The sequence below is a fragment of the Sorex fumeus genome, unplaced genomic scaffold (assembly GCF_029834395.1).
Source record: "Sorex fumeus unplaced genomic scaffold, SorFum_2.1 ptg000067l, whole genome shotgun sequence".
Lineage (NCBI taxonomy): Eukaryota > Metazoa > Chordata > Mammalia > Eulipotyphla > Soricidae > Sorex > Sorex fumeus.
In genome coordinates this window covers 1493225-1506071 of record NW_026606124.1, presented here as the reverse complement: position 1 = coordinate 1506071, position 12847 = coordinate 1493225, and the positions used below count along the sequence as shown (strand labels likewise).

The following is a 12847-nucleotide window of genomic DNA, read 5'->3' as shown; positions in this document are numbered from 1 at the left end:
CTTCAGCTACTCTATAAAAGAAAGATTAAGCAGTTCTAAATGTAAATGCCAAATTTTATCACATAGCCATTTCCTGGGATTTTAAATGATCATAACTGCTTTACTGGGTTCAGAAGCGCATTTCAATTCTGAATGACTTAAAGAGTATCTGTTGTCAGAGTGGCAAAGGAGCTCAAAAGTAGTAGAGAATATTTTCTGAATGAGCAAGACCCTGAGTTTAATTCTGCAGCTCACACCCCACTGCCATTCTCTCCAGTACTCGTGGTGGCCCTGGTGACCCAGGGGGTCCTGAGCGCCAAACCATCAGGCTTGTGCCACATGCCGAGAGCATCAGAGGGAATGGGTCCCTGTAGAATACAGCTAAATATGTCCATATTTTTTTAAAAAAGAAAAAAGTAGCTGATGTCTTACTTGACACTTTTTTCTAGTTGCTTGAATCAGGAAATATAGAACAGGTATCTTAAGTTTGTTCCCCTTGAGATTCTTTTTTGTATAAAGATTTTTCCCCCCATGATCGTAGGCATATAGGTACATAAAATAAATATACAAATTAAAAATTTACTGGTAATAAATCATAAAGAACTTTATTATAAGACACATTTCTTCGAAGTCTCCTGGCCCTCACTGTGGTTGTGGTCCTCAGCTTGAAAGCTAGACTATATAGTACGTGCTAATAAAACCAATTAAGTTCTAGGTTAAAAAAAAAAAAATTTCATGTAAGGAAAAGGCTTAAAGTTTAACTTAGAGTTTCTATAGTTAAGTTTGAAAGAGGGTTTAAACTTCTAAGTATTTAAAGGTTATATTTATTCAGTTTTGATTTTTTTTTTTTTTTTGGGCGCGGGGTAGGTCACACGCCATGATGCTTGGGGGATACTTCTGGCTCTGCACTCAGGAATTACTTCTGACAGTGCTCGGGGGACCATATGGGAAGTTGGGAATCAAACCCTGGTCAGTCACAAGGCAAATGCTCTCCCCACTGGACTACTCTGGTACTCTGGCCAACTTTCTTATGCTTTTAAACTCATCCTGGTGAATTACCCCTCTTTTACCTCTCTCAAAAGACATTGAAAGCCATTGTGGCCAGAAAGATAATACAGCGGTAAGGTACTTTTGCAAGTAACTGACTTGGGGTCAATTCCTGGCATCCTACATGGTCTCCTGAGCCTGCCAGGAGCAAATCCTGAGCAGAGCTGGGTTTGGCTCAAAAACAGACTACAAAAATTTAGCCAAAAGGAGAAAATCAGTAAGCAAAAATACACTGTTCTTTCTTTAATATTAAAATATTTTACCATGACCCTAATCTGTTATTCTAATTCCTGTCCTTGCCCATTTTATTCTGCCCTTTCTACTAGTCACAGTAATTACCAGCAAATTCTAAATATAATCAGTTCATTTGTGTTTTAGAGGGTCTTCATTGTAGACACATAATTGAACCTCAACTATCACTCCACTACCTTTACTACCCCTCTTTTCTAATCTTTCCCTCTGGGCAGTTTTGTTTATTTAACATACTTCAAGTCGGCTTAGTACTTCTATTCCTCCAGTAAAATTTTGTCAAGTGACTTTTTCTGAATTGGTTTCTTCATCCTTATAAGAAGGATAGTGGATTTAATGAAACTTGTTACTGTTTAGTGATTCCTAATTTGCATATAATTTTCCATATAATTGTCATGTCATCTTTATAACATCCCTTTACTGTATAACTGCTGGAATTAAACACTTTGTACAAATAAGAAACCCAAAGTCTATATATGTTAGATGATTTGTGTGACAATTCTAAAAATTCTTTTCCTTTCTCTTTTCTTTTTCTTTTTTCTTTTCTTTTCTCTCCTTTTTTCTTCTTCCTTCCTTCCTTCCTTCCATCCATCCATCCTTCCTTCCCACCTTCCTTCCTTTCTTCTCCCTCCCTCCCTTCCTTCCCTTTCTCTCTCCCTCCCACCCACTGGTACTGAGGGCTTATTCCTAGCTCAGTGCTTAGGTATCACTCCTTACAGTGCTCAGAGATCCATATGTGGTACAGGGTATTGAACAGGGTTGGCCACTTACAAGGCAGATAATCTTAATTTCTGCACTATCTCATTGGCCCTATCTCAAAATTTTTTTTAATCTCAGAAAATATCATTTACAAGTCCTCCAAAATAAAATAATTGAATATCTAAGAAATATAAGTGTAACTCCAGATGAATAATAGAGTACCTCATGGTGTCTCACTAATAAAAATTTAAAAAAAAAAAACAAAGAACATGAAAATAGAGGAGTATTTTGAAAGTACATTTCAGTGTTAGTACATTGGAAGACTCATATTGTGAAAATGTCATTTTTTCCAGTTTGATCTATGAAATCATGCTAAATCTAGTCAAAATCCAACAAGCTATCTTATGATCCAGAAATATCACTCTTAGGTATTTATCAATAGGCTATATAAACATTAATTCAAAAAGATACATGTGCCTCTGTGTTCATAACAATATTATTTATAATATTCAGGAGATGAAAAAACCTAAGTGCCTATCTGTGAATAACTAGAAAATGGAGTCATGATATACATATACATATGTATGTATATATCTATAAATACATATATACACATACACATACGCATATATACACACAATAGAATACTACCTTACTATTTAGAAAGTTAGACCTTGAGGGTTAGTGAGATGGTTAAACTAGAATGCTTGAAGTGGCCTAGCATGTTCAAAGCCTTAAATTCAATCTCTTGACATTGGAGTCCTCTCCTATTCCCAGCATAGCCAGGTGTGACCCTGGTGCTCCTTAAACAGTATAACATTGCTGGGCTCTAGCTCTGAACAGAGTTTGTATAGCCCTGGAACCCCTGAGCTCCTCTGACAGTGACCCCTATTTGAAAAAGTTAAATTTGGGGTCAAGATGTAGCTCAATGATAGAGCATATTCTTTGCATATAGAAGAGATTTAGTTTGATTTTCAGCACCAAAAAAAGAAAAAAAAACATGGTGCCTTTTTTTTTTTTTAAACAACAGGGATGAAACTAAAGGCTAGGTAAAATAAGCCTGAAAATTTAGATTGTTTCTCCCATATGTGAACTATAAATAACCCAAACAAATAAAGTAGCAAATCAGCAGAACTAACTTCCTAGACTCTGAAAAATGATTGTTGCTGAGTGTGGGAAAAGGTTATAGGAAAAGATAGAAGGGATCAATGAGAATAACATAGAATTTGATGGTGCGTGTGGTGAGGCATAAGCATATACAAAGCTGTGAAGCTGTACTCATATACATTTTCACTCATTGTCCTCTTCACCCCTACCCCAAAACAACATTGTGAGAGATGAGTACATCTGAGCCTGTGAGATCGACATTCTTTCTGCAATCTACCCATCTATCTGCACAAATATCTTGTTTATAGGAAATTTGGTCATTGCATATAATTTTATATAAGAGCTGAAACAAAGCAAAATAGGACAGTGTGAAAAGTGAAGAGTGCAGTAGAAAAGTTTTTTGTGTTTTCCAAGGGAGATCAGCCATTCAGGTCTTTTGAGGGAAGAGGTAACAAGTACCCTTCTACTAAATTTTCTTGTGAAGATTCTTTATACATTTCAGCTCAATTACATTTAAATTTTTTCCCTGCAATTCTTCTGATAACAATTCTCTTTCTGGATAGATACAAAGACTTAATTTGTTACCTAATGTGATCTACCTTTGGAAGTGACCCAGGATTATTTGAATAGAATGTGTATTCTATTATGGATAGAGGAAAGTTCTGTTAGCTATAGTTAATTGTGTTACTTATGCCTCTTTATTTGCTGATGTTTCTAAATTTTTTAATTAATAATGTGAGAAGTATTAAAATTTTTTAATGTATAACTGTCTCTTATTCTGTCAATTTTTGTTTTATAATTTTTGATGGCCTGTTATTAGATAAAAACATCAATTTTAATGTTTTGGTATATTGAGCCTTTTGTTCACTCTGATTTTTAATAATAAAATGTTTTAAAGAGCAGTTAGACTTTAAGTTAATATGCTCTTCTCCATCTTTTAAGTTAAATATTCAAAATAACACGCCATGGTAAACATTTCAGTTGTGACTTATTTTACAAACATTAACAAATAATTTATTGCTTATTTCATAGTTTTTGTAGGAAAATATTTTTAACTGATGAAAGAATCCTTGTATGTAAATAAAGCAGTAAGAGAAAGGTTGTTTCCCCGATTTTTTTTTTCTTTTTGGGTCACACCCAGCGATGCACAGGGGTCACTTCTGGCTCAGCACTCAGGAATTGCTCCTGGAGGTGCTCAGGGGACCATATGGAATGCTGGGAATCAAACCTGGGTTGGCTGCGTGCAAGGCAAACGCCCTACCCGCTGTGCTATTGCTCCAGCCCCTCTCCAATTTTTAAATAAAAATCAATATAGCAGAAACTGTTGATTTAGTTAATAACACAGGTCATTCTTACCATTTTAAAATTTTTATTTTTTGTTGAAATAAGTATTCCATTTGCAGACATACCTATAAAATATAAAGTATGATTCACTGCTGAAAATTTTCAATTCTGTTTGTGACTAAATGATATTTATTTAGTACTCTGCTGGAACTTACTGGCCTACAGTCTTGATTTTTTGTTTGTTTGTTTTGGTGTTAAGGTGAATCACTTTTCAGTTTTAAATAATTCCATGGTAACCTACATTAGAACAGTTTCTGCTTAAGTGAATAAGAAAATGACAAGTCTGTTTGAGGAGTGAGAATTAATTAAACAGAAGACCATGGTTATTTTTTCCCCAAGACAGTTATTATCCACAAATACTACAAAAATTAATATACAAAAGAATTTGTTGGTTTTTTAATTTTTAGCCCATGATACTCAGAGCTTACTCCTGGCTCTTGGTGCAGAGATCACTACTAGCACATTCAGGGGACCAAATGGGGTGTCAGAAATTGAACCAAGGTTGGCTCTGTGCAAGGCAAGTAGTATTGTTAGTAATATTGCTACTAAAATTGCCCCACAATAACCAATTATCATATCATATAATAATATATGATATATGATCATATAATAATATATGATAATATAATACATGATATAATAATGTATAATATAATTTCTGTCATTTTTTTCTTACTCAGCATTGGTTATTATTGTTTGTTTTTTTTGTTTGGTTTGGTTTGGTTTGGTTTTAGGGCCACACACAGCAGTGCCCAGTGGTCATTCCTGGCAGTGTTTTTACTGCCATACGATGCCAGGAATTTTACTGAGGCCTTCTGCATGCAAACATGTGCTGTTATGGATAAGAAAGCATAAACTTAATGATCACTGTCACTGTCCTCCCATTGTTCAGTGATTTGCTCGAGCGGGCCCAGTAACATCTCCATTTTGAGACTTCTTGTTACTGTGTTTGGCGTATTGAATACATCACAGGTAGCTTGCCAGGCTTTGCCATGCGGGCGAGATACTCTCAGTAGCTTGCCGGGCTCTCCGAGAGGGGCAGAGGAATCGAACCCGGCTTGGCCAGGCTGGCTGCATGCAAGGAAAATGCCCTACTGCTGAAAACTTAATGATAACTTGTAAAATTGTCCATTGAAGTTGTTACTTACCAGGAAAAGTTGTGACCACCAAGATAGCTTGTGTGCATGAACCATAAGATCACCTTAAAGGAGAGTCTCTTAATCAAGGTTATTAAAACCAGAGAATGAATACTATTTAATGCCTCTACTATTTTATTTCTCCCTTGATTTATCTTAGAAATGCTTTTGGATCTATGCCTACTTTACTAGTATTCATTTGTTGGTAGTAATTAATAATTAATGAACTGAAATTTGGTGTCAACTGTTCTGTTAACTATGCCATTTTATTTTTTTAAATCCTGTTTTTCAAATTGAAAGTATTATATATTTGTATCAAGACACTTTGTAAAGCTTTTTTTCTTAATGGGATGTAAATATAAAATACAGTTACTTTACTCCCTGATAGCCACGAAAGAAGTATTTTACTTGGGCATAACGTCTCTTGATTCCATGTTAATCCATTATCTGATATACTCTGTAGAAAGAACAATAATCATAAATTATTTCATTTCAGTACAGTAAATTCTTGTTTCCATAGCTCTGGCAAATTTTAGGTCACCTTTTTTTTTTTTTTATTAAACTACTGGAGTTTCTGTACTTTCCTTACTGGAGCTTACTATATGAGACTTAGGTACAGTGGTCCTCTATGGATTGGATTGGTTACTGAAGTACAGAATAGTTTCTACCCCCAAAGATTGAAATACTCTTGTCTGACCTAACACGTATGGATAATGTGATATATAAGCTAGGTTTGCTGAGGATACTGAATGAAGGGTTTTGCTTTTCCTATTAAAGAGAAAAAGATGTGTGGCCAGAGGATAGTAGAGTGCATAAGACTTTGCCTTACATATTGCCAAACCAGGCTTGACCCCTGGCATTTCATACAATACCTGAGCCCACTAGGATTAATCCCTGAGTGCAGAACCAGGAGTACCATGTACCTAGGTACCATGGGTATAACTCAAAAACAAAAAAAACAATGAGATAAAGATGTAACTAAGATTGTCTCTTTTCTTGCTTCAGATGCAAAGGTAATGTCTGCTTCAATAGTAAGCATCTTTGAAGCAATAAATCAGCACACTTAATGGAGTCAATGGCCTTTGATGAACGTGATTCTCTACCACCCTTAGACTTCCTATCTTTGTACTTGCCATATGGGGAAAAATTAATTCTCTACGTGTTTGTCACAAAGAAGTCAGATTTTCAGTTACTTTTAAACAAATACAACCAATCTATCTTTCTGTTTCCTCTTTCTCAATTTTTAAATGGCTTAATGAATGAATCTCTGTTTTCTTGCTTCCTTAGTAATTAATGTTTGTACTTTCTTGCACTTTCTCTCTTAGTAATTAGACCACAAGGAATTATGTAATGAAAGTATTTTTTTTAAATAGTTGTTCTGATGTGAAAGTAGAAGTAATCAGAAAAGACTTCACGGAGATTACATTAGTGGACAAAATAAGGACAAGTGAAAAATAGAAGAGCATTTTTGATCCTAGAAAAGGCTTACTTATTTAAGAACATTAAAAAGTATTTTCAAAAATAAGATGATAATGGTTATAATATAATTTTTTTCAGTCAAGTGTCAGTAGATGAGTCTTAAAGAGATGAGGTCTGGTGCTGAATCACAAAGGAAGACATACCCCATACCATGAAATTTGAAGCTGGAAGTATATAGGTAACAGGAACTGTATGTCAAGTATTGGAAAAATAATAATGACATGTAGCTTGCTACAGTAGCATTGGTTAGAGAGATAAGGCAATAAAGTGTGCCAAGATCCAAATGATAAAATGCTACTTAATGACATGTGTGCTTGGATAGGGGATGTTAAGAGATGTTTCAGGACTGGACAGGTAGCTCAATAATCTGAGCACATGCTTTGCATACAGGTTTGACTGCTGGTACCACATGGTCCCTGAAGTACCTCTCAGAGGGACCCCTGAGCACTACTGGGTGTGGTCTATGAGAGGGTCAACATGATTTGGTTCATAGGATGTAGAGAAATGAATCAGACACATAATATCTTGCAGATATGCTGCTGTGCTAATTACTATAGGAGTAGTAGAGCAGAAGACTGATTTAAGCAGAAGATATGCCACCTTTTAAGTTTGAAACACTAATAGGAAATTCAGGTAGAAGTTTTCAGTATGCCAAGTGGATGTATGAAACTGGATCTTGGTTGCAACTTGTCTTTATCTACAACTGGCAATGTATGCCATACATAATTCATATATATTGAATTGTATATGAAGTCTGTATATATGTAGGTACATACATTTTATCCTCATTTTTCATGGATGCTAGATATTCACATTTGCTCATCTGCAAATCAGAATTGTATATGAAGTTTGTGTATATATATGCACATACACTTTATCCTAATTTTCCATGGATTCCCTATTTTCACATTTGCCCACTTGCTAACTTTATTTGTAGCCCCAAACTAATATTGTGCTTCATAGTCATTCACAGGTGTGTACAAAGTGACCAAAGATCCCAGCCATCTGATACGCACAGCCTTAGTTAAGCTCAGACAAGGTGCCACCCAACTTGCTTTTATTTTCCCGTTTGCAGTCCTTTGTGTGTCCTTTCAACAGTCTCCCTAATTTCACTTCTTTTAATTTTTTGTGCTTTTTTGGGGGTGATTTTCCTATAAAACATGGCCCTTAATGTGTCATGCTAAAGTACTTGATAGTATAGTCCTTAAATGCAAGAGGACTGTAACTATGCCTTATGAAGAAAATGCATGTGCTCTGTAGGTAATCTTAGTTAATGCATGAGTTCTACTGAAGCTACGAGTTTAGTTGTAATGAACCATATATGTGTGTGAACTATATCTTTAAACAGAAATACACATTAAAAACAAGTTTATATATGAGTCCAGTGAAAATGTGACCGGAGATTTGTAGGAACCTAACCTTGTGCTTTCCTTTTCCTGCAACAACTGAAGCACAATATTTGCTATTTAAGCATTTATAGACATGTTTTAGAACATTGGTTCCCACATTTGTTCAGTGCAGATATTAGTGCCAATTTATACTGGAGACTGTGATAACTAGAAATATTTAATTAATTCTTGTTGGAAAGGAAATGCACATCAGACAAAGAGCTTGCTTTTTAGACCAAATGGATGATGCCATTTGTAAGATTGTCATGAAGTAGAATATTTATGTAAAGTAGTGACACTGATAGACAGCATCTAAATAATTATCTACAGTAAACTTGAGGATAGCATGGTTGTCAGCATCTTATGGTAAACTGCTATCTTCCTTTGTAGCTTGTTTTTTCTCTATTTAGCAAGCTTGCAGCATTTTCAGTTCCTCTTCTCTTAGAGAAATTTATTTTACAATGGTGTTTATGTGTGAGGAGATTTTATAACGGAAGAATAGTGTTTGTGCATTCATATCTGTCAATTTGCTTGAATACAGCTTAAAAGGATTTTTTAACCTTTCATTCATGAATGATGGTTCATGTCAGCAGGGAAGTCTTAAAATGGCAGATATTATGCAAGAATAAGAATCACCCATATCTTCTGACATAACATCAGGGTTATGTTGAAAACTAACATTAAGCTTTATATCTCATTTTTTATTGTCTGCAAATCTGAGAGCAGGGAGTTGGCATTTACAGAGTCAAGGATAGAAAAAACAGACAACTCCATGCAAATGACTTATGCTCCAAATCGCTTCTCTGCTTGTTAGCATAGATCTGTTTTCCAATCACTTTTCCCCTTGCTAGAGATGTGCTTTGGGTTGTTACTAGAAAGCTCTTTGGTTGAGTATATAAAATTAAGAGAATAGAGACTGCATTTAGAGATGCTTCAGATTGGGATGATTGATTTACTTTTGTTGATGATATATTTCTAACTTGACTGCGGTTTCTAGCTAAGGTGTTAGGGTGATTGTTCTCATCTTCGCTGCCAGCATTAGTTTTGTGTCATTAGCTGTAGATGAGATGAAAGCATTTTCATCCCCTTTCTTTAATTTTGGCATAGATGACCCTAATCTTCACTTTTAGTATGTAATTATCTTCTAGATCTCTTCTCTGTGATGATCATATTCTAAGTTTCAGGAGTAATATTCTTTAATTATACAGCATTCACAAAGCAAAATATTTATAGTTTAAGTATTTTGTGAATTAGACATTAAGCTTATTATAGTTTCAATGTCTTCCTTTGACTTGAAGCAACCTAATTTCCTAAGTAAAGATTGTTTCATAAGATTGAATAATCTTAGGGACAGAGAGATAATATAGAGGTAAGGCACTTACTTCTATGCAGCAGACTCTGGTTTGAATGAATCCCTGGTACTATATTTGGTCCCCTGAATATGGCGAGGGATCCTTCCTGAGCATGCAACCAGGAATAGCCCTTGCGCAATGGGTGTGGACTCAAAAACCCAAGACACCCCCAAAGCGGGAGTAGATTGCATAACCTGAATAGACAATCTATGTTACCTTATTCCAATTTTGTAGGATAACACTGTTTTGTCCTTCCTCAGGTAGCTTAGGTTTATCGGGTCACACCCATCCCAGGACACTGAACTTGTATTGTTAGCAATGCCCTTTCTGAATGGAAGGACACAGGAAGACAGTTAATATTATGCTTTGTAACTTGGGAGTTGATTGATATTTACTCCTGGGCATCTGCTTTCTTGACTCAGTTGCCCTTAGTTCCTAGCACCCCAAAAGCAGGGTCTCGGTGAAGGACTGAATGGACCCAGGGCAAGCTGTAAGCTACCCTGGCATCAAAATGGGCCAGGCCAAAGTGCCACGATACTCAATTATAAGTTGAAGGCATGATCATGGACAAATGCTGTCATGATCCAAAGTAAGTAACGATGAGACTAGGACCCTGCTGGGGCTAGGAAGACTAACCTGGCCTGAGGACTGTGGAATGTATAATGAGATGTTTATATCTCTTACTGTGCTCACACAGAATGACATTACTAGAAATATTAGAAATAGATTTGCTACACCTATTTTAAGTAGATTACTAGCTGAGGAAAGAACACACCCATGTTAGGGTCCATCCTTGAGCGGATCTCCTAGTTATCTGGAGTAATCTCTTTAGATGAGATTTTATCCTTAAGTTAATCTCTAGAGGAGTGTTCTTACCTCTCTTTGTTGATTTGTCGATGTTCAACCCACCTTTGTGTCACCACTCTACATGATTGCTATATAAACTAAGAATGTAAGCTCTGAGAGAGCAGAAGAAGTGAGAGAGTTCAAGCAGAGTCAGAAGTGAGAGAGCTCGGGCTCCAGAGATCCAGAGTCAGAGCCAGAAGGAGAAGGGGTTCCAGATTGGGGCCCAGGAGAGATGGAGGCAGAGGAGAGACAGGAGTAAAGAGGATTGGAATAAACTACAATTGATATCGACCAGCCTGGCCCTCATTTCTTCCTTCGTCTGCCCTTGGCCAACAGCTGTCCCGATCCAGGCCACACACAGCAGCTCAAGAGCACCGAACGTGGGCAGTGAGATAGAGCTGTCCAGAGAACCTGTGAACACACAACCTTCGGCGTGCTAAGATCTTACACAATTTTAGTAAACCATCATACATTATATGGATATGTAAGGATTTTGGAATTTTGGAGACCAGAGAGATAGTACAGCATGAAAGGGGTTTGTCTTGGATGCACCTGACCTAGTTTCTATCCCTGGTACCACATATGGTTCCCCAATCTCACCAGGAGTGATTCCTGAGCACAGAACGAGGAATAAGTCCTGAGTACAGCCACATGTGACCCAAAATTTAAAAAAAATTTGTGGAAAGTTCTTCAGTAAGTGCTATTTAAGGAGGAATACCTTCTTAAACCTATAAGAATGTAGGGGGTTAACCAAAAAAATGAGAATATTTCTCCTGAGGTCTGAGTGATATAGTACCTGGGGTAGTATTGCACTCTACTGACCGACCCTGGTTGGATCTCCAGCACACCATATGGTCCACTAAGCCCCATCAGGAGTGGGCGCTCAGCGCAGAGCCAGGAGTAAGCCCTGAGCACTACCCAGTGTGGCCAAAAACACTCCTCTACCCCCCCCCCAAATTAAATGTTTCTCTAAATTTTCATCTCTCCAGTGGATAATATATGTACCAGCCTTATGAGACATCTCCCTAACCCAGCTTTAGTCCTTTTATTTGCTTATTTTTTGGCATTGAACCAGACCTAGGTAATATTCAAGGCATACTCCTGATTCTGTGCTCAGGGAATCATTCCTGGTGGAGTTTAGCAGACTATATGGGGGCTGGGGATGAAATCTAGGTCAGCAGAGTGCAAGGCAAAAGCCTACCTGCTGTACTGTCTCTCCAGCCCCTAAACATTATCCTTACTATATTCTCAGTGGCATGTTGAATTGTGTATTGTATAACAGATAATAAATAGTTGGCACTTGTTTTGTTCAGCTGGAAAGCTTTTCATTGATCTTGAAATTTTGTTTTATTTATTTACTTTTTAATCACTGATCCATTGGATCCCAAGACTGAGTAAGAAATTTCTTTTAGGGACTGGAGCGATAGCACAGTGGATAGGGCATTTGCCTTGCACATGGCTGACCCGGGTTCAATTCCCAGTATCCCATATGGTCCCCCGAGCACCGCCAGGAGTAATTCCTGAGTGCATGAGCCAGGAGTAACCCCAGTGCATTGCCAAGAGTGATGCAAAAAAAAAAAAAAAGAAGAAATTTCTTTTACTTCAAATCATTTCATTAAGACCAAGTATGTCTAAATGCTATGTTAGATATTTCATACATGTTAATTGATTTTATCCCTAAAATAGTCCCATGAGAATAGGTTTTATTATTTTTGCTTTATATTCAAAAACACTGAGGAGACCAGAGAGGAGGACACTTGCTTACTTTGCACATGGCTGACCAGGATTCCATCTTCATCACATTTGGTCCCTGAGCACAGAGCCAGAAGGAAGTTATGAGTATCATGGTGTGGCCCAAAATTAAATTAAAAAAAAAAAGACCACCAAGGATAGGAAAGTTTAGTTGTATTGTGATCAGTTTTTATTTTTTTTGATCACACCTGGCACTGCTCAGGTGTTACTCCTGGCTCTGCACTCAGAAATTACTCCTGGCAGTACTCAGGGGACCGTATGGGATGCTGGGTATCGAACCCAGGTCACCCGTATACAAGGTAAACGCCATATCTCCTCCAGCCCTGTGATCAATTTTTTAAAGAGATCTATTTAATTCTAAAATTCATTCTCCTAAAGATCACTAGTGATGCTTAGACCTCAAGACATTTTTATGTTTAGACCACATGACCCTTTAAAATCTCCTGATTCCTTTGAGAAAATTGCTTTA

General features: G+C 36.8%; 1 protein-coding gene across 2 annotated transcripts in view; it reads left to right on the top strand.

Annotated features, from left to right (window-relative positions):
- Positions 1-12847, top strand: part of PEAK1 (pseudopodium enriched atypical kinase 1) — a 268078-nt gene that overhangs the window by 86576 nt on the left and 168655 nt on the right. The window lies entirely within an intron of this gene.